Source organism: Schistocerca serialis, chromosome 3 (genome assembly GCF_023864345.2).
Source record: "Schistocerca serialis cubense isolate TAMUIC-IGC-003099 chromosome 3, iqSchSeri2.2, whole genome shotgun sequence".
Classification (NCBI taxonomy): domain Eukaryota; kingdom Metazoa; phylum Arthropoda; class Insecta; order Orthoptera; family Acrididae; genus Schistocerca; species Schistocerca serialis.
In genome coordinates this window covers 426,724,514-426,747,870 of record NC_064640.1, presented here as the reverse complement: position 1 = coordinate 426,747,870, position 23,357 = coordinate 426,724,514, and positions in this window count along the sequence as shown.

Sequence of the window (23,357 nt, the reverse complement as noted above, 5' to 3'; positions counted from 1 at the left end):
GAGACTGTTGTGGCTAGCGGTAGCAATATAAATAATCCCGCTGGTTCAGAAAACATTCATACAACAGCTGATCTGAGGGTTGTTGACACATTAGTTGTTATTATGCAACAGTTGTCTCTATTAGCCGAAGGACAAGCGGAGGTAAAACGAGACTTATCCGTTATACAAAATGAACTCCAAAATCAATTAGCCGAAAATCAAACAGAATTACAAAATCAGTTAAGAGCAACCTTTACCGAATTAGATCAGAGATTAAATACCCAGACACAGGAAATAAAGGAACAGGCAGAAAGGACCGAACAGAATCTTATTGCTCGAATTGAGCAGGTCAGCCAACAATGCCAAGAAAACAATAGTAAATTAAAAGCGGAACTAACCGAATATGTATCCGTCAAAATTGACACGATACAAAAACAAGTAGAACTGTTTCCTCAAGTAATACAAGCTCAAAAGGACATACAGTGTTCCGCAGCTATGATACCAGAAATAACAGAATCCCAAGATAATCTAAAGAAGCAATTTGACGAAGTGAAGGAAAAACAGGAGACAGTGGAACATAGAATGAATGTACTTGCGGGAAAGTTTTCAGAAATGACATTAGAGCGGCAAAATTCTCCTTCGGAAACGATAGAAGAAACTGTGAAAGTAGCTTTACAGTCAATTTCAGAGAGTTCCGAGGATAATTTTTTTAACAAAGGGTTAAAGGAAGTTCGAGAACAACTTGGCGAAGATTTCTCGCGTTGGAAAGAAAATATCGAAAGATCACTAAATCTCATGCAGGAGGATTTAGAAACACCGAGAAGTAAGAAACAAAACTCTCAATCTGTGCGTGACATTCCGTCCACGTCAAGATCCGATGTAGACAGAACTGGAACGTCACAAGTTAGATTCGATATAACGGATAGCCACAGGGAAAAGTACGAACAGGATGATTTTTGGAATCGTAGTACCGTTGAGGAGAAGATGATTAAACAGAGACAATTTCAAATCTTTAACCCTGACAAAAAGAATGTTCATCCTGTAGTCTTTATTCGAAGTTTCAGTGGTCTATTTCCACGATCTTGGACAGAATGGCAAAAGATTAGTTTTGTATCAGGATATATACAAGGAACAGGAGCATTGTGGGCATCCGAACAAACATCTTCTTGTAAATGTTACAAAGAATTTGAGCAGGCTTTTCTAGCAAAATATTGGTCTGCTGGAATACAAGAAAGACTTAGGCAGGAAGTATTATATCCTGAGCCTTTCTCGTTTTCTAGAGGATCTCTAAAGAGATATTTTGAGAAATACATTAATAAATCTTTGTATTCGGATGTACCGTTTCCTTTGCCCGATATACTTAGAATACTCAAGTCCAGACTACCCACCAGTATAAGGAATCAGCTGTTGTATATAAATGATAAGGATATAGACTCATTTATGACTACGCTTGATCATATTGATATAATTGAGGAGGACAATAAAAGGGCAAGAGAAATGTCATATCAAAGAAGAGTAACAGAAGCGAATCCGAGCTGCAACTCGAATGGTAATGGCAGTAATAGTAGCAGTAACAATAATCATAACCAACTACACTCTCCGAGGAGACTTAGAAATGGACAAAATGCAAACAATAATTATTACCATAATGGAAACTTTAGTAATGGTGCAGCGAGGGGCTATGTTAGGAACAGTAGGAATTTTAATCGATATAATCCAATGTATGGCAACACAGGACAGTTCTACCAACACCAGCAGAACAACAACAATAATTACACGAATCAAGCAAGACAACATAGACAGAATTCACCACAACAACCGATAATCACTGAAGTAGCTGAAGAGACAAATACCAATCAGACCAATAATCAGTCAAACTAAACATGACCGCATTGTGCCCCGGAGGAGCGGTCAGGGGATCTGTTAGGGGCGAAACAGTAAAATTACAAATGTTAAGATATAATGATGGTGAGCTGTTGACTGAAGAGTTAACAAAGGATTTAATAACTTGTCATAATGACAGATCGAGTGTTCCGGTATCGGAAGTATTTGTTGAAATAGAGGAAGTTCCAACGAATGTGATATTAGACACCGCCGCTTCCGCCAATGTCATCTCAGTCGCTCTTTTTCGGAGAATTATTAGGAAGAAGAAGGTACCAATTTTGCCAGTACAGAACTGCAAAATCATCGGGGCTGTGGGAGCACGCTCTCCCAATGTCAAAATACAAACACAATTAGAGATGAAAATGGGAAATGTAGCAATAAAATGCACGTTCCTTGTAGTGGAGAAGTTATTAGTGGACTGTATTCTTGGTATTGGGAGTATGCAGGAGTACGATTGTCAGATAGATTTTTTGGAAGGAATAGTTAAATTTAGATTAAATGGAGAAGAGATAGCACTGGATTTAAATAGAAAGGAAACGGTGCATGAGAAATATTGTCGCGGTGCCATAATTCAATTAATTGACACTACAAACGGTCGTTGGAAGGAGCTTTCAAAGGATTTGATACAACAGGAGGACTTTAACCAAACAACAATGATAAAAGCTAGTGAATCAAATCAGCTTACCAGAGAACAAAGGCAGCAGCTTCATTATTTGTTAGAGGCATATGAAGAGATTTTTGATGAGAAATCAGGAATTATTAAAGGGTATATTTGTCACCTACAAGTGAAGCCACATCAGACTTACTGTTACATGCACTATCCGATCCCCTGGCGTTTAAAACAATCTATTCAAAGGGAGATAAATTGAATGTTAGAATGGAACTTGATTGAGCCATCAACTAGTCCATATTGTTCTCCGATCTTAGCCGTTCCAAAACCTGGAGGCAACGGAAGAAAAGTATGAAGACCAGAATTTAAAATGGGAGGAAAAGATTCGATTCGCACTTGTCAATTTAACTAAAAAGACAATACAACGGAGATTGACATATGATAAACGGATTCACCGGATTCAGACGTTTCATCTTGGAGAAAAGGTTTTATTGAGGCGACACATCCATTCCTCGACACTGATGAAGAACATAAAGAAATGGAATCTTATTTATACCGGACCATATGTTATTGTAAATATACCAAATCCTGGATCATACTTGTTGGCATATCCCGAATCGAAAAGAATAAAGGGATTATTTCCGCATAATGATATTAAGAAATTTAGTGAAGGATCGTAGATCTGTGATACTAAATATGGAGAAGAATTTAGTGTGGAATTTGACTATGAGTCGAATGTGTATATAAATATCAAGAAGTTTATGTTGTCTAGAGGTTAAGAGACAGTGAGACTACTCCTGTGCCAGGTTAAGAGACAGTGAGATTACTCCTGTGATAGGTTAAGAGACAGTGAGATTACTCCTGTGATAGGTTAAGAGACAGTGAGATTACTCCTGTGATAGTTTAGCACAAAAAATTTTTAAGATAGGTAGAAGAATTTGTTAATTACTAGTGTTCGTAAGTGTGGACTATGAGCAGAAGCCACAGTGATATACAATGAAAGTGTATCTACATTTCCTCAAGACACGGCACTTATGTGAGAATTGCGTGTGGAACTTGAACAGTGTGGGGTATGTAGGTAAATACGCTGTGTGTATGATGTGCACTGTTCGTGCAAGATAACAAATGAACTGTGAAATGAAGCAACAGTCGATAATGTCACTGTTGCAAACAACTGAAGAAACTCCCTGGTTGCGCGAGAGAAAATTATTATAATTTTTAGATTTTTCATTATGCCTTCTTTACCAGGAGGATTAATTTAAGAATTTTAACTAACATTTCAAGAATAGCAGTTTGTGTGTTTCATATTATGCACATAATTGTTGAAATATATTTCCATAAATGTTCATGAGAGGATGAAGAAGATTCTGCCATTGGATGATTTGTTAAATGAACATACGTCATCATCAATGATATTTATTTGCAAGTGGATCTATAAATCAATTAATTATAAGAATAATGAAAATTTTTCAAATTATTCTTTTTGTGGAGTCAGTGTCATATGCCTATGTTTAAAATTTTTCATCAGGTGTAAACTTAAATTTTATCCATAATTTCGTAATTGAAAGCAAACCTCGGACAGATTCAATGCTCTACTTCCACCTGCACTATAACAAAACGAAGATTAGATTAAAATTTTTTTTTGAGAGGAATACATTCGATATGAGCTACAACAAAATTTAATTGCCCACAGTCTATTTGGCAATGTTTTGGACAATCAGCAGTTGTAATGCAAAACAACTTTGGTATTGAGGACTACAAAAAAATTCGTGATTGTCAGGACTGATGGATATTCCAGTCTAGTACAGATGGAAGAATATAAGAATCCACTCCGATTTTGAGTTCAACGATGAAACATGGACTTCGTTGCCTTAATCCACTCTCTTCCAGGGATTTATTCAGTCAGAACCATTTCTTATTCCACTTTAAACCTGTTTCATGTTCACGTCCCTGGCTATCTGTTCCTGAGATCATCTTCCTGTTTCTACGGCACGTTACCAGCTTCTATCCTGTACCATAAGCCATCGCCTGTCCTCCGTGCCGCGTCCACCAAACGCTGTACGTCGCCTACCCGGTGTCGGTATCCAGTGTTCCTGTTCCATCGACTTCACAACAAGATCGCCGGCTACATCGTCGAAAGAAGAATTTTGAAAATTTTTTTTGAGCAATATTGTAAAATTTTTTTTGGCTATGAGGCACTTTTCCTTCGATCTAATCTATGGAGCTTCTATGTATTTCAAAATTACTGGATTTAGGCTTTCCTATCTCCTTTAATACCTGAGCTGGGGTCTATTCTTCCGGGTTTTCCAGGGTTTCCCTGTGAAGGCCAGTTCCCAAATGGGTAGACCTTTTTCGTAATTACACCAATCTACATCTTCCCTGGTTATGTACTCGGGATGCGGGTATACCCCGGTACATGTAAAAGCTACAGCTTAGGTATTCTCGTAATTTACTGTCTTAACATGATACCCATACTCTCTATAGTAAAATTCTATTAATTCAAAATATTCCTCTTTTGAATAAACAACCCAACAATTTTTTTCTGTTAGCTCACAAAGTGTATTATCATTAACTTTGCTCGCTGCGAGGGGCAATTGTAATATCTCTTTATATTCTATGAATTATTCTGATACAATTCTACCCTTGAATGACGTTTACAAATTTTCTATCTTCATACTCGCAGAATCCATGCGAAAAGTAGTTCATACAATAGCTATGCCATGAGCGCATAAGTATTCTATGTAGTACTCTCTCTGGTGGTTGTTAGAAAAAAAAAAAAAAAGAGAACGGGAGCTTCCGAGATGGTCTTCGTGCCGATTAGCCTGAGCTTGGTTTGGAAGAACTGTAATCTGATTATTGAGATTTATCACAGAAGATAACTGATACGAATTGTACGATTAAGAGGAAATATGTATAGATTGCTCCTTCAAATAAAAGGTGTGTATTGGAAATATGAGAATTAATGATATTTATCGATATATTGCGTAGTTGTTAATCAGAAGGGAACTTCCGAAAGACTGGATACGAACCTGCATTTAATAATCCAAGAGCTCCATTACTTCTTCGGAAGGTTAAACTTCATCAAAGCCAAATATCCGCTTGATATGAGGTTTCCCGACTGATTATACAACGCTCCCAAAATTACGAGGCATTTTACACTCCTGGAAATTGAAATAAGAACACCATGAATTCATTGTCCCAGGAAGGGGAAACTTTATTGACACATTCCTGGGGTCAGATACATCACATGATCACACTGACAGAACCACAGGCACATAGACACAGGCAACAGAGCATGCACAATGTCGGCACTAGTACAGTGTATATCCACCTTTCGCAGCAATGCAGGCTGCTATTCTCCCATGGAGACGATGGTAGAGATGCTGGATGTAGTCCTGTGGAACGGCTTGCCATGCCATTTCCACCTGGCGCCTCAGTTGGACCAGCGTTCGTGCTGGACGTGCAGACCGCGTGAGACGACGCTTCATCCAGTCCCAAACATGCTCAATGGGGGACAGATCCGGAGATCTTGCTGGCCAGGGTAGTTGACTTACACCTTCTAGAGCACGTTGGGTGGCACGGGATACATGCGGACGTGCATTGTCCTGTTGGAACAGCAAGTTCCCTTGCCGGTCTAGGAATGGTAGAACGATGGGTTCGATGACGGTTTGGATGTACCGTGCACTATTCAGTGTCCCCTAGACGATCACCAGTGGTGTACGGCCAGTGTAGGAGATCGCTCCCCACACCATGATGCCGGGTGTTGGCCCTGTGTGCCTCGGTCGTATGCAGTCCTGATTGTGGCGCTCACCTGCACGGCGCCAAACACGCATACGACCATCATTGGCACCAAGGCAGAAGCGACTCTCATCGCTGAAGACGACACGTCTCCATTCGTCCCTCCATTCACGCCTGTCGCGACACCACCGGAGGCGGGCTGCACGGTGTTGGGGCGTGAGCGGAAGACGGCCTAACGGTGTGCGAGACCGTAGCCCAGCTTCATGGAGGCGGTTGCGAATGGTCCTCGCCGATACCCCAGGAGCAACAGTGTCCCTAATTTGCTGGGAAGTGGCGGTGCGGTCCCCTACGGCACTGCGTAGGATCCTACGGTCTTGGCGTGCATCCGTGCGTCGCTGCGGTCCGGTCCCAGGTCGACGGGCACGTGCACCTTCCGCCGACCACTGGCGACAACATGGATGTACTGTGGAGACCTCACGCCCCACGTGTTGAGCAATTCGGCGGTACGTCCACCCGGCCTCCCGCATGCCCACTATACGCCCTCGCTCAAAGTCCGTCAACTGCACATACGGTTCACGTGCACGCTGTCGCGGCATGCTACCAGTGTTAAAGACTGCGATGGAGCTCCGTATGCCACGGCAAACTGGCTGACACTGACGGCGGCGGTGCACAAATGCAGCGCAGCTAGCGCCATTCGACGGCCAACACCGCGGTTCCTGGTGTGTCCGCTGTGCCGTGCGTGTGATCATTGCTTGTACAGCCCTCTCGCAGTGTCCGGAGCAAGTATGGTGGGTCTGACACACCGGTGTCAATGTGTTCTTTTTTCCATTTCCAGGAGTGTATTTGTACAGATTAGCAGACTGCCGCAAAGCACGAGCCTGCAGAGAAGAAGAATCATCGCCTGATTTCATTCTAACAAGTAAAATTTCAGAATCATTTTTGAGTGACTGAGCTATGACTGTGTTTCCTATCATGAATGATTGATTGCTCGAACGAATTGAGATCTACAGAATTACGTAGAAAAGAAAGGAGGAAAAATTACAACCTGATAATAGCTTTGAAAGGTAACTTTCAACTGTTAACAATTTTATTGTTTCCTAATTGATGTTAGATTGGCCCTAAGAAATTTTCGTGACTGACTTGTAGCAAGGGAAACTTGGTACTGATCGAAAATGATGAAAATAAAAATTCAGCACAGCTGCATACCAACTAAAAAAAATACATCCTTGCGCCCATGTGGAGACGATGGAGCATATTCCACTATTTTACTGAATGATGTAGAAGAGACCAGTATTCAAAAACTATATTGAAATTCTGATTTCCTGACCATTGCGATCAGTATAAGAATGCGTCCTCGATGGATCATAAATCCACCATTTTCAGTGCGGATGCACAATTATGTTCGTCATACTGCTGGAATCTCAAAGTAGCGAGCGTGGAGAGCAAGGGACAGAGACTGGGGATAGATAGGTGGTGCTCGGTGGAAGTGTGTGTCGGCCGGGAGGCGTGCCATGATAGTCCGCGCAGTTGTGTTCAACACTGTGTCCGGATGGAGGCCTGGTTAACGAAACGATTTAAAAAGCAGAGGTCCTGGGTTCGAGTCCTAGTCCGGCACATTACTCTGCTTTGTATCAACAACAGTAGCACTGTAGCACTGTTGTGAATTACTAGTCGACTAGGCAGTTCAACTACGCTCCGCGGCTTCATGCTGTGCTGACCATTGGAAACCTCCAGGCTTGCCCCCTGCTGCCATTGGCAGCCAATATTGTGGTTGCATAGCACGCAATATGTGGGGCGTCGAATGCCGTAAACATCATTGGCCTTTTGCGACCTCATACTCGACGGGTTCCCTGTCAGTTATTAAGAGCAGGAGGAGGGTGGGGATGAATCATCTCACCATTCTCTGTCGTCATTTGTCGTGTAGTGGCGGTTAAAGGCGCTTCAGTCTAGAACCGCGTGACCGCTACGGTCGCAGGTTCGAATCCTGCTTCGGGCATGGATGTGTGTGATGTCCTTAGGTTAGTTAGGTTTAAGTAGTTCTAAGTTCTAGGGGACTGATGACCACAGAAGTTAAGTCCCATAGTGCTCAGAGCCATTTTTTTTTGTCGTGTAGTGGTGACGGCGGCAGACGCACAGTCCGCCTGGCACGCCGCATCGTAACAGCGGCGGGGAGTCGGCAGCTCTGAGCGGGATGAGGTCCTAATCTCCGAGCCGGAATACGATGATTCCTGGTGCTTGCGCCAATCGGCATTGAGCGCCGGCCGCTTCAACAGACTATTGGAGTAAGTCAAACGCGAACGCTGCTCTGCGCTTGCACGCGTGCGCCTGTGCTGCGCTCATTTGCCAGTTCTGTCACACAACAGCGACAACAGCTGATACAGTCCCGGTACTCAGCTTTGTTGAAACACGGACCTGAATAGGTGTGCTTGCGCAACTGAACAAAACAGCAAGCACCAAGTTCATACTCAATAATTTACTTAGTTTTATTTTAACGCCATGGAATTTAATTCCACGAGAAACATACGGCAGGACAGGTCGGAAAAAATGATCGACACTTTTCGAGTTTATTTTTCATTTTTCGTTTTATATCACGTGCAAGAAGGGTTATTACAGAAGGATATTTATCTATAAAGTGAGTTCCTACCATGATAGAATGCAAGATTCGAGAATTACACTACTGGCCAATAAAATTGATACACCAAGAAGAAATGCAGATGATAAACGGGTATTCACTTGACAAATATATCATAGTAGAATTGACATGTGATTACATTTTCACGCAATTTGGGTGCATACATCCTGAGAAATCAGTATCCAGAACAACCACCTCTGGCCGTAATATCGACCTTGATACGCCTGGGCATTGAGTCAAACAGAGCTTGGATGGCGTGTACAGGTACAGCTGCCCATGCAGCTTCAACACGATACCACAGTTCATCATGAGTAGTTCAAAATGGCTCAGAGCACTATGGGACTTAACATCTATGGTCATCAGTCCCCTAGAACTTAGAAGTACTTAAACCTAACTAACCTAAGGACATCACACAACACCCAGCCATCACGAGGCAGAGAAAATCCCAGACCCCGCTGGGAATCGAACCCGCGAACCCGGGCGTGGGAAGCGAGAACGCTACCGCACATCATGAGTAGTGACTGGGGTATTGTGACGAGCCAGTTGCTCGGCCACCATTGACCAGACGTTTTCAATTGGTGAGAGATCTGGAGAATGTGCTAGCCAGGGCAGCAGTCGAACATTTACTGTATCCAGAAAGGCCCGTACAGGACCTGCAACATGCGGTCGTGCATTATCCTGCTGAAATGTAGGGTTTCGCAGGGATCGAATGAAGGGTAGAGCCTCGGGTTGTAACATATCTGAAATGTAACGTCCACTGTTCAAAGTGCCGTCAATGCGAACAAGAGGTTGCTGAGACGTGTAATCAATGGCACCCCTTAACATCAGGCCGGGTGATACGCCAGTATGGCGATGACGAATACACGCTTCCGATGTGCGTTGACCGCGATGTCGCCAAACACGGACGCGACCATCACGATGCTGTAAACAGAACCTGGATTCATCCGAAAAAATGACGTTTTGTCATTCGTGCACCCAGGTTCGTTGTTGAGTACACCATCGCAGGCGCTCCTGTCTGTGATGTAGCGTCAAGGGTAACCGCAGCCATGGTCTCCGAGCCGTCCGCAGCTCGTGGCCGTGCGGTAGCGTTCTCGCTTCCCGTTCCCGGGTTCGATTCCCGGCGGGGTCAGGGATTTTCTCTGCCTCGTGATGACTGGGTGTTGTGTGATGTCCTTAGGTTAGCTAAGTTTAAGTAGTTCTATGTTCTAGGGCACTGATGACCATAGCTGTTAAGTCCCATAGTGCTCAGAGCCATTTGAACCATTTGAATCTCCGAGCAGATAGTCCACGCTGCTGCAAACGTCGTTGAACTGTTGGTGCAGATGGTTGTTGTCTTGCAAACGTCCCCATCTGTTGACTCAGGGATCGAGACGTGGCTGCACGATCCGTTACAGCCATGTGGATAAGATTCCTGTCATCTCGACTGCTAGTGATACGAGGCCGTTGGGATCCAGCACGGCGTTCCGTATTACCCTCCTGAAGCCACCGATTCCATATTCTGCTAACAGTCATTGGATCTCGACCAATGCGAGCAGCAATGTCGCGATTCGATAAACCGCAATCGCGATAGGCTACAATCCGACCTTTATCAAAGTGGTAAACGTGATGGTACGCATTTCTCCTCCTTACTCGAGGCATCACAACAACGTTTCACCAGGCAACGCCGGTGAACTGCTGTTTGTGTATGAGAAATCGGTTGGAAACTTTCCTCATGTCAGCACGTTATAGGTGTCGCCACCGGCGCCAACCTTGTGTGAATGTTCTAAAAATCTAATCATTTGCATATCACAGCATCTTCTTCCTGTCGGTTAAATTTCGCGTCTGTAGCACGTGATCTTCGTGTTGTAGCAATTTTAATGGCCAGTAGTGTATTATTTATCATTAAAATTTTCGATGTTAATTAATGATGGTTGTGTCATTGCACGGTTCCGTTCGGCAATTCGTCTTAAGCTGTTAAAAGCGCTGCATTCCTGATACGCGTAATAAACCTTATAAACAAGTTCAGAAACATACGTGTGCGTGTCTTAAGAAACTAATGGTTAAATGAAGCAATACCAGAGAGTAAATAGTTATGGCAACATACTAATTACCTTTTACTGAAATTATTACTGATTGTTCTTGCAATACATATTCTATCGAAAAATCACTTTCAAGCTGCGTTAGTTAAACGTCGAAGAATATCACGAAGTTTAATCATTTATTAAAATCTTACCCTAAAAGAACGGTAACAAATACTCAGCATATATGCCGAAATAAGTTTCCTGAAAATCTTACGTTACATAAGAAGCCAGTTCACGTTTCTGCAGGATAATGTTAAATAAGAATAACTAAATTGTGAACTCACCACGTACTGCATTAATCCGATAAAGGAGACACGCCAAGATACTCGTAGTCGGAGCAGGCGTTGGAAATTTCACGATCAGCTGAAATCTCGTCCTCAGAGCTGCTGCTGGCGCTCGTATCATATCCTGCTTCACCAACATTAAAAATAATGCTTTCCATATGGGTCTCCACAATTCATTTTCTCTTCAAAGCGTCTTCAATTATTTTTTCGTATACAGAAGAGCGGATCGCCACATATCTGGTGTAACTTCATTCAAAGCTTGATGAAGCAATTTTAACACCTTGCTTTGTGAGAAAGGTGGACATGTGTTACTTCTTGCTACATTTCCCTTCACTTGATCCCAAATAAATCCAATCGCATTGTGCGTGCAATGGTATGGTGGCAAACGGATAACTTTGTAACCGTCTTTTCTGTTTGACATAGGCGGCGCTTTGTCCTCCTGAGTGGAATGATATGGTTCATTATCAATCATTATAATAGACTCGGCAGGAATATTTGGAAGAAGTTTATCCTGAAACCATGAAATGTATCTCACGGCATTCAGTTCTGCATGGAAATCACTCGACTTCTTCGAAGCAAAGCCCGCACAGCACCGTTTATGAATCCTGCACTTTTTCCAAAAAATGGTTCAAATGGCTCTGAGCACTATGCGATTTAACTTCTGGGGTCATCAGTCGCCTAGAACTTACAACTCATTAAACCTAACTAACCTAAGGACATCATACACATCCATGCCCGAGGCAGGATTCGAACCTGCAACCGTAGCGGTCGTTCGGCCCCAAACCGCTGCGGCTAGAACCGCACGGCCACTCCGGCCGGTGCACTGTTTCCAGCGTAACAAACAATTAATCTGCCACCTTTCCCGGTTGCTTGTCGTAGAACTGAAGAACTCGTGTCGTCAATCCAAACGTTTGAAACACTGTGGTTTGAATTAATCCAAGTCTCATACGTAAATTTGACGTTGTCAAAATCAATAGTGCTCGTTTTTCTGAGGAAACTGCAGCGCAGAATTACTATATACGTCCTCTTCATTACAGATTTTCGATTGTTATATGTTTTGTACCTGAAACCTAAGGAATTCAGAACCGAAGAAAGCAACGTCTTACCGCCGGAAAACAGTCCTGGTTCACGAAGATTAGCAATAAGTTTTTTCCTAGTTGGTAATTCATCTTTACAGTAATAATTGTAAATATGGTCCCGAACAGCACACTGATTCAAACGGTCAACAGCTGTCACTCGCTTCGTACCCTTTCTGCGCTTACCGGGCGTGCTAAGCAGAAAGTCTTTCTCACCACTATCAAGGTTGACATGTTTTTCCTTAGTCACACGTTTCACTGTACCAGTTCCAATACCAAGCGCATCAGCTGTTCGGTGCACTACATTTGACACAGGGGGAATAGGCCCTTCATTACACCTCTCACTTTCAAAGTAATCCCGAACACGAACAACAAATTCCTTCGCTTGACAATGCAGGACCTGCTGTCCACCGCTAGCCATCGCAACCGTTAGCTACACTATGTGATTAAAAGTATCCGGACACCAGGCTGAAAATGACTTACAAGTTCGTGGCGCCCTCTATCGGTAATGCTGGAATTCAATACGCCTTAATGACGGCTTCCACTCTCGCCACGTTCAATCAGGTGCTGGAAGGTTTCTTGGCGAATAGCAGCCCATTCTTCACGGAGTGCTGTTCTGAGGAGAGGTATCGATGTCGGTCGGTGAGGCTTTTCACGAAGTCGGCGTTCCTAAACATCCCAAAGTAGATCTATAGGATTCAGGTCAGGGCTGTGCAGGCCAGTCCATTGCAGGGATGTTACTGTCGTGTAACCACCCCGCCACATGCCGTGCATTGTCAACAGGTGCTCCATCGTGTTGAAACATGCAATCGCCATCCCAGAATTGCTCTTCAACAGTTGGAAGTAAGATGGTGCTTCAAACATCAGTGTAGACCTGTGCTGTAATAGTGTCACGCAAAACAACAAGGGGTGCAAGACCCCTGCATGGAAAACACGACCACACCATAACACCACCGACTCCGAATTTTACTGTAGCACTACGTACGCTGGCAGATGACGTTCACCGGGCATTCGCCATACCCACACCCTGCCATAGGGTCGCCACATTGTGTACCGTGATTCGTCACTCCACACAACGTTTTTCCACTGTTCAATCGTCCAGTGTTCACGCTCCTTACACCAAGCGAGGCGTCGTTTGGAATTTACCGGCGTGATGTGTGGCTTATGAGCAGCCGGTCGACCATGAAATCCAAGTTTTCTCACCTCCCGCCTAACTGTCATAGTACTTGCAGTGGATTCTTATGCAGTTTGGAATTCGTGTGTGATGGTCTGGATAGATGTCTGTCTATTACACATTACGACCCTCTTCAACTGTCGGCGGTCTCTGTCAGTCAGCCGGCCGTGGTGGCCGAGCGGTTCTAGGCGCTTCAGTCCGGAACCGAGTGACTGCTACGGTCGCAGGTTCGAATCCTGCCTCGGGCATGGATGTGTGTTATGTCCTTAGGTTAGTTAGGTTTAAGTAGTTCTAAGTTCTAGGGGACTGATGACATCAGATGTTAAGTCCCATAGTGCTCAGAGCCATTTGAACCATCTGTCAGTCAATAGACGAGCTCGGCCTGTACGCTTTTGTGCTGTACGTATCCGTTCATGTTTCCACTTCACTATCACACGGGAAACAGTGGAACCGGGATGTTTAGGAGTGTGGAAATCTCGCGTACAGACGTATGACACAAGTGACACCCTATCACCTGACTACGTTCGAAGTCCTTGGGTTCCGCGAAGCTCCACATTCTGCTCTCTCGCGATGTCTAATGACTACTGAGGTCGCTGATATGGAGTACCTGGAAGTAGGTGGCAGCAAAATGCACCTAAATGTTAAACATATGTTTTTTGGTGTCCGGATACTTTTGTTCACATGATAATGTGTGTTAGCAGACTGGAACATAACGTGGTTTAATTTATCGCTTATGTACACTGATAAGACAAAACGTTGCGACTGTTGCGCACTGCAAAACTGGATGCCTCCTGGTGGCGTTGCAAGCACTTGATGCAGTAAGTACGTAAGCGGAGCAGAGACGGATTGGGGATTGATTACCCTGGCGAAATGTTCAAATATGTGTGAAATCTTATAGGACTTAACTGCTAAGGTTATCAGTCCCTAAGCTTACACACTACTTAACCTAAATTATCCTAAGGACAACCACACACACCCATGGCCGAGGGAGGACTCGAACCTCCGCCGGGACCAGCCACAAAGTCCATGACTGCAGCGCCCTAGACCGCTCGGCTTATCCCACGTGGCACCCTGGCAAAGATATGCGTTGCAAATGTTGAAATCCCCTCAGAAGCCACTTTGACAAAGGACAGATTATTATTACGTAGAACCTGTGAACGAGTATCTCGAAAACGGCGATGCTGGTCGAACGTTCACATTCTGCTGTCTTGAGCATCTACGAAAAGTTGTAGAAGGACAGTGAAACTACCACTAGGCGATGAGTGGTGGGACGTCCACGACTCTTCACAGAACTTGGGGTTTGGAAGCTTGTCTGCTCTGTAAAGCAGGATATATGGTGATCTGTGGCACCTCTGGCAAAAGAGCACAGTGCCAGTGGGTGCACACGTGTTTCGGAGCACACCACTCAGTGCACGTTGTTGCACAAGGGGTTCCGCAGGAGACGACCCCTGCGTCTTCACATGTTGGCGTGGTCCAACGATATCGTCAATTATGGTTGAAGTGGGCTCGGGATCATCGATGTAGGACCGTGAATCAGTGGAAACGTGTCGGCTCGTAGGACGAATCACGTTTTTGCTACACTATGTCGACGGGCGTCTCCACCAACGCCGTCATCCAGGCGAACGGCTTCTCGAAACATGCATCGCACCTCGGACACAGGCTGACAGGAGCAGTATTATGCTGTGGGAGACATCTCTTGTTCTTACATGGGACCTGTGGTAGTTGCCGAAGACACAGGTCAGCTGCGGAACACCTGTATCCCTTCATGCTTGATCTCTTCCCTGACGACGGGACGTCTTTCAGTAGTATAATTGTCCGTGTCTCGAAGACAGAATCATGCTGGAATTACATGAACTGTGCATAGACATCTGATGCCACATACCTCCAAAAATCTATCAGTGAACTATAGAACCGATGATACATAGAATCCGTGATATATTGCGTTACAAAGAAGGCCCAACCAGCTATTAAGCAGATGGCATAATGTTTTGGCTCGTCAGTGTATAAAAATGGTTCAAATGGCTCTGAGCACTATGGGACTTAACTTTTAAGGTCTTCAGTCCCCTAGAAGCTAGAACTACTTAAATCTAACTAACCTAAGGACATCACACACATCCATGCCCGAGGCAGGATTCGAACCTGCGACTGAAGCTGTCGCGCGGTTCCAAACTATAGCGCCTAGAACCGCTCGGCCTCCCCGGCCGGCCGTTAGTGTATAATTTAGTTTCATTTTGTATTTAATTTTATGAGAAAACACTATGCTGATAATGACACATCGCACATATTTTCTATTGTGGTAGTCGCTGCTACATTACCAGACTTGATACTATGCGCAACAGCAGCTTAAGACTCTTTTAAGATAATTCCGAATGTGTTTAGGCTGATACTGCTATGGGACTACTATACTCACCACCCACGTTTTATTTGTCGAGTGTTATTGTTTCTTCTCCTCAAATCATTGCTTTCAACTCTTAGGGTTACTTTCAAATGTCATGATACTTCTGTTGGCCAGCTGTATCTTTATGTGAACGTCTTCCAGCAGGTACAACTACAGTACTAGCTTCTTTAGCTATCTGGAAGTCTTCATCACGTTAAGGCGAGCAATGCCAAGAACTTATCTCAGTTCGAATTTCTATCGTTACACTAGTTGTTCGTAGTTCTACTTCGTAATTATGAACTTTATCTCTTTTTCATCTCAAAATATAATCTGAAATTAATTACGTGTGGTAACCAAGGAGAAATTCAATTGACTGTTTCTCTTCGACAGGGAACGAATTTTATTTTATCTCAACATTTGGTTTTTCGAGTATACTGCGTACTTCCATATTCTGTATAACAAAATATTCTTCCAAAAGTTCCACAATCTCTCATCATTGCACACTCATAATCACTTTTCCACTTAAATAATTTCTGATTTTTAGTTTTACACTCATGTAATCTTGTTCCCTGCGATATTTAACGATGTAGTTCACCCACGTAGGCCATTAGCTCCATATCAGCTGCATAATCAAGACAGAAAATTTCTTTGTTAAAAATGTGGTGCCTGTTTAAGATGTAAGTATGTACAGAAACAGCCGTTGCATATGGGATTCGCTCGTTGAGAAGACTGTCGAATGCGTGAAACTTGACCGTAGCTGATGTTCACTATCACATTTGTGAGGTTTGTAGCGAAAACGTACTGACTGAATCAGTAGTGTATGTGCAGTACAGGGAGTGGGAAAGGTCGTAATGCCTAATAAAGTGCGTTAGGTCTACTATCTACATCTACATCTATACTCCGCGAGCCACCTTACGGTGTGTGGCGGAGGGTACTTATTGTACCACTATCTGATCCCCCCTTCCCTGTTCCATTCACGAATTGTGCGTGGGAAGAACGACTGCTTGTAAGTCTCCGTATTTGCTCTAATTTCTCGGATCTTTTCGTTGTGATCATTACGCGAGATATATGTGGGCGGTAGTAATATGTTGCCCATCTCTTCCCGGAATGTGCTCTCTCGTAATTTCGATAATAAACCTCTCCGTATTGCGTAACGCCTTTCTTGAAGTGTCCGCCACTGGAGCTTGTTCAGCATCTCCGTAACGCTCTCGCGCTGACTAAATGTCCCCATGACGAATCGCACTGCTTTTCGCTGGATCATGTCTATCTCTTCTATTAATCCAACCTGGTAAGGGTCCCATACTGATGAGCAATACTCAAGAATCGGACGAACAAGCGTTTTGTAAGCTACTTCTTTCGTCGATGAGTCACATTTTCTTAGAATTCTTCCTATGAATCTCAACCTGGCGCCTGCTTTTCCCACTATTTGTTTTATGTGATCATTCCACTTCAGATCGCTCCGGATAGTAACTCCTAAGTATTTTACGGTCGTTACCGCTTCCAATGATTTACCACCTATGGCATAATCGTACTGGAATGGATTTCTGCCCCTATGTATGCGCATTATATTACATTTATCTACGTTTAGGGAAAGCTGCCAGCTGTCGCACCATGCATTAATCCTCTGCAGGTCCTCCTGGAGTACGTACGAGTCTTCTGATGTTGCTACTTTCTTGTAGACAACCGTGTCATCTGCAAATAGCCTCACGGAGCTACCGATGTTGTCAACTAAGTCATTTATGTATATTGTAAACAATAAAGGTCCTATCACGCTTCCCTGCGGTACTCCCGAAATTACCTCTACATCTGCAGATTTTGAACCGTTAAGAATGACATGTTGTGTTCTTTCTTCTAGGAAATCCTGAATCTAATCACAAACCTGGTCCGATATTCCGTAAGCTCGTATTTTTTTCACTAAACGTGAGTGCGGAACCGTATCAAATGCCTTCCTGAAGTCCAGGAATACGGCATCAATCTGCTCGCCAGTGTCTACGGCACTGTGAATTTCTTGGGCAAATAGGGCGAGCTGAGTTTCACATGATCTCTGTTTGCGGAATCCATGTTGGTTATGATGAAGGAGATTTGTATTATCTAAGAACGTCATAATACGAGAACACAAGACATGTTCCATTATTCTACAACAGATTGACGTAAGCGAAATAGGCCTATAATTATTCGCATCTGATTTATGACCCTTCTTGAAAATGGGAACGACCTGCGCTTTCTTCCAGTCGCTAGGTACTTTACGTTCTTCCAGCGATCTACGATAAATTGCTGATAGAAAGGGGGCAAGTTCTTTAGCATAATCACTGTAGAATCTTAAGGGTATCTCGTCTGGTCCGGATGCTTTTCCGCTACTAAGTGATAGCAGTTGTTTTTCAATTCCGATATCGTTTATTTCAATATTTTCCATTTTGGCGTCCGTGCGACGGCTGAAGTCAGGGACCGTGTTACGATTTTCCGCAGTGAAACAGTTTCGGAACACTGAATTCAGTATTTCTGCCTTTCTTCGGTCGTCCTCTGTTTCGGTGCCATCGTGGTCAACGAGTGACTGAATAGGGGATTTAGATCCGCTTACCGATTTTACATATGACCAAAACTTTTTAGGGTTCTTGTTTAGATTGTTTGCCAATGTTTTATGTTCGAATTCGTTGAATGCTTCTCTCATTGCTCTCTTTACGCTCTTTTTCTCTTCGTTCAGCTTTTCCTTATCAGCTATGATTCGACTACTCTTAAACCTATGATGAAGCTTTCTTTGTTTCCGTAGTACCTTTCGTACATGATTGTTATACCACGGTGGATCTTTCCCCTCGCTTTGGACCTTAGTCGGTACGAACTTATCTAAGGCGTACTGGACGATGTTTCTGAATTTTTTCCATTTTTGTTCCACATCCTCTTCCTCAGAAATGAACGTTTGATGGTGGTCACTCAGATATTCTGCGATTTGTGCCCTATCACTCTTGTTAAGCAAATATATTTTCCTTCCTTTCTTGGCATTTCTTATTACACTTGTAGTCATTGATGCAACCACTGACTTATGATCACTGATACCCTCTTCTACATTCACGGAGTCGAAAAGTTCCGGTCTATTTGTTGCTATGAGGTCTAAAACGTTAGCTTCACGAGTTGGTTCTCTAACTATCTGCTCGAAGTAATTCTCGGACAAGGCAGTCAGGATAATGTCACAAGAGTCTCTGTCCCTGGCTCCAGTTCTGATTGTGTGACTATCCCATTCTATACCTGGTAGATTGAAGTCTCCCCCTATTACAATAGTATGATCACGAAACTTCTTCACGACGTTCTGCAGGTTCTCTCTGAGGCGCTCAACTACTACGGTTGCTGATGCAGGTGGTCTATAGAAGCATCCGACTATCATATCTGACCCACCTTTGATACTTAACTTAACCCAGATTATTTCACATTCGCATTCGCTAATAACTTCACTGGATATTATTGAATTCTTTACTGCTATAAATACTCCTCCACCATTGGCGTTTATCCTATCCTTGCGGTATATATTCCATTCTGTGTCTAGGATTTCGTTACTGTTCACTTCCGGTTTTAACCAACTTTCCGTTCCTAATACTATATGCGCACTATTTCCTTCAATAAGAGATACTAATTCAGGAACCTTGCCCTGGATACTCCTGCAGTTTACCAATATTACGTTGACTTTTCCTGTTTTTGGTCTCTGAGGACGGACGTTCTTTATCAACGATGGTAATGTCCTCTCTGGTAAGCCGTCAGGTATTTTATCGTTTCGCCCAAGGGGGGGGTCCCTCTAACCTAAAAAACCCCCGTGTGCACGCCACACGTACTCTGCTACCCTAGTAGCTGCTTCCGGTGTGTAGTGCACGCCTGACCTGTCTAGGGGGGCCCTACAGTTCTCCACCCAATAACGGAGGTCGATGAATTTGCAACCATTATAGTCGCAGAGTCGTCTGAGCCTCTGGTTTAGACCCTCCACACGGCTCCAAACCAGAGGACCGCGATCGACTCTGGGCACTATGCTGCAGATATTAAGCTCAGCTTGCACTCCGCGTGCGATGCTGGTTGTCTTCACCAAATCAGCCAGCCGCCGGAAGGAACCAAGGATGGCCTCAGAACCCAAGCAGCAGGCGTCATTCGTTCCGACATGTGCTACTATCTGCAGCCGGTCACACCCAGTGCGTTCAATAGCTGCCGGAAGGGCCTCCTCCACATTACGGACGAGACCCCCCGGCAAGCACACCGAGTGCACACTGGCATTCTTCCCCGACCTACCCGCTATTTTCCTAAGGGGCTCCATAACCCGCCTAACGTTGGAGCTCCCTATAACTAATAGGCCCGCCCTCTGTGACTGTCGGGACCTTGCCGGAGAATCGGCCACTGGCCCAACAGGCGAGGCATCCTGTGGTGGCTCGGAAACGATGTCATCACCACTAGGAAGCACCCCGTACCTGTTGGAAAGGGGTAAGGCAGCTGCCACGCGGCCAGATCCCACCTTCGCCTTTCGGCCAGGCACGCGCGAGCCCACCACTGTCCGCCATTCACCCTGGAGTGATGGCTGACCGGTAAGATGCTCACTGCCGGAAGACGCAGCGACATCAGGGGTTCCATGCGATTCCAAGGCCACCGAAGTAGGCATAGGTCTCACCACAGTTGCCCCAACGCCACTACGAGCCGACGCCTGCGCCTCGAGCTCGATGAGCCTAACAGACAAGCCTCCACCTGCCCCTGAAGAGTGGCCAATTCTCCTTGCGTCCGCTCACAACAACCACAGTCCCTACACATGACTATGTTTACCCTACAAGCGAACGGTGTACTCGCCTTATTAGCAGCAGGAAATCGAAGTGCTCCTCTCAGAGAGGAATTCTTGGGAAGGATTTATGTAACGAAAAGAACTCTTTTATCAATGATACTTGTGTTGAAATTTACAGTTATTTCAAGAAGAGCTTTGCATGACATTATCATCATTACATGAGACATATTTTCACGATGAAATTATGCAAAGAGTGCTTCTAGTTAACACCACTGTTGTTGTTGTTTGTACACTGGTGTGCAAAACGTAAGGACTGAAGTAACATCCGCATGATTTGTCACTGTCAAGTAACGTAGCTCTATGAAACTTGGACAATACAGAGAAAGATTTACTACAGTATAGCACAGAAGGTAGCTGAAAGAAATACGCGATGAGATGAATAGAAATGGCACTTTTATTTAAAGACAATACTTACACTGAAGTCACCACGTTTTGTGATGATCTCCTAGACGTTACAAAAGGCGAAACATGGTTATTAATAAGCTGTGTGATCACGACGGATGGCAATGCATGCTTAACAACATGCTCCCGCCTCCGCCATATGAGGGTACGCAATGCGCCCACGTACACTATCCAACATGATCGTGTTGGTGGCCTAGATGTTTTGCTGTGTGGAGGCGTTATGTTACTTAGCCGTACTGACACCTAGATCTTTCAATATAGCACAGTCATCATTCAGTTTTATTGTGTCAGTGTATTCCTTCAATATGTGGGTCTTTTCAGGGGTGCACTTCATTTTAGTGGGTCACAATGCGAGTCTACTTGGAACAGCGCAGGTGGAGGAGCTCATGGAACGAGAGGATACTCGGGGATGGTTTTGATTAGTTATATTCAGTTTTCGTTCCATAGACTCAAAAATGAGACGGTTTTCGTTGGTGTGGAACGTGTCATAAAGTATAACACAAAAAACATAAAACATTTAAATATAATACTCACTACGCTGATCATTTGTCAGGACATTGTCAAAACAGGTGCATACATTACAGTAAACTAAAACTGCTAATATTTACAGAATTAATACACTGTCGGAATGAAATATAGTTACGCACTTTAAATAAATTTATCATACACAAAATACCTAATCTTGAATATTGTGACCAAGTGCTGTCACAAATGAAATATAACAGACATTTTTACTTAAGCTGATCTACAGTCCCTGTTAAGATATTCATCTATAGAGTAGAAGGCGTTGCCTATCAAAAAGTCTTTCAAACTCTGTTTAAACTGTGTTTTATCTGAAATAAAGTTTTACGTGGTTGCTGGGAATTTATTGAAAATGTTTTTTCCCGAATATTGGACCCGTTTTTAGACTTAGGCAAGTGATTTTAGGTCTTTATGTAGATTGTTCTTATTCCTAGTATTGAGACTATATATTGGAAATAAATATATATTACCTGCAACAAAGTTCATTAAGAAATAAATGTACTGAGAAGCAATGGTTACAATACAGATATCTTTGAACAGGATTCTACATGATGTTCTTGAATGTACACCACAAATGCTTCTTATTATACGCTTTTGCATGCTAAAAACTTCTGCTCAGTTTGACGAGTTAGCCTAGAATATGGTCCCGTATGACACAATAGAATAAAAGTAAGCAAAGTATGCAGATTTTTTTATACTTATATCTCCTACACCTGACATCATTCTCGCTTCATATACAGACCTGTTTAGGCAGTGCAGCAATTCTGTGATATGCGCTTCCCAACAGAATTTATTATCCAGTTGTAATCCCAGAAATTTACTACTGTCAACATCTTCGATCTGCATGTTAGCCGGCCGCGGTGGTCTAGCGGTTCTAGGCGCTCAGTCCGGAACCCCGCGACTGCTACGGTCGCAGGTTCGAATCCTGCCTCGGGCATGGATGTGTGTGATGTCCTTAGGTTAGTTAGGTTTAAGTAGTTCTAAGTTCTAGGGGACTGATGACCACAGATGTTAAGTCCCATAGTGCTCAGAGCCATTTGAAATTTTTTTTTTTTTTGCGTGTCATCATATGTTATACACATGCTGGAAGGAAATATAGTACAGATTCTAAACTGCATATAGTGGGTCTGTTCAAGGTTTAAAGACAATGAATTAGCTTTAAACCATTTATTAATGTCGGCGAAAATTTCGTTAGCAGCGATGTCTAAATCAGTACTTCACTTGCTACTTATTGCAATGTCTGTATTATCTGGAAACAAAACAAACTTAGTGTCTAGAAATGTAACAGACAAGAAGTCATTAACGTACACAAGAAAAAGCAACGGACCCAAGATGGAACCTTGAGGACACCACATGTAATCCATATGTAATTAATTCACAATGAGATAAAGACTTACTGATTAGTGAACAGGTATTTCAAAACGACACCCTTTGTTTCCTGTTAGTTAGATAATACTCAGACCATGTTGCAGCAACGCCAGTAACACCATAATATTCTAATTTACTTACTCACACAGTCAAAGGCTTTGGCAGCTCACAGAAAATGGCAGTAGCCTCTAATTTGTTGCCTAATGAATTAAGTACAATGTCGCTGTACATATAAACAGATTTCTCTACATCAGAACCCTTAAGAAGCCCAAATTGTGACTTTGATAATGTATTATCTGCAGTCAGATGCCTAAGTAGACCCTAGAACACAACCTTTTCAAATATTTTTGAAAAAGTAGGTAAAAGTGAAATAGGTCGATAGTTTGATGATATGTCTTTATCACCCTTGTAAAAATGCTTAACTTCAGCATATTTTATCCAGTCTGGAAA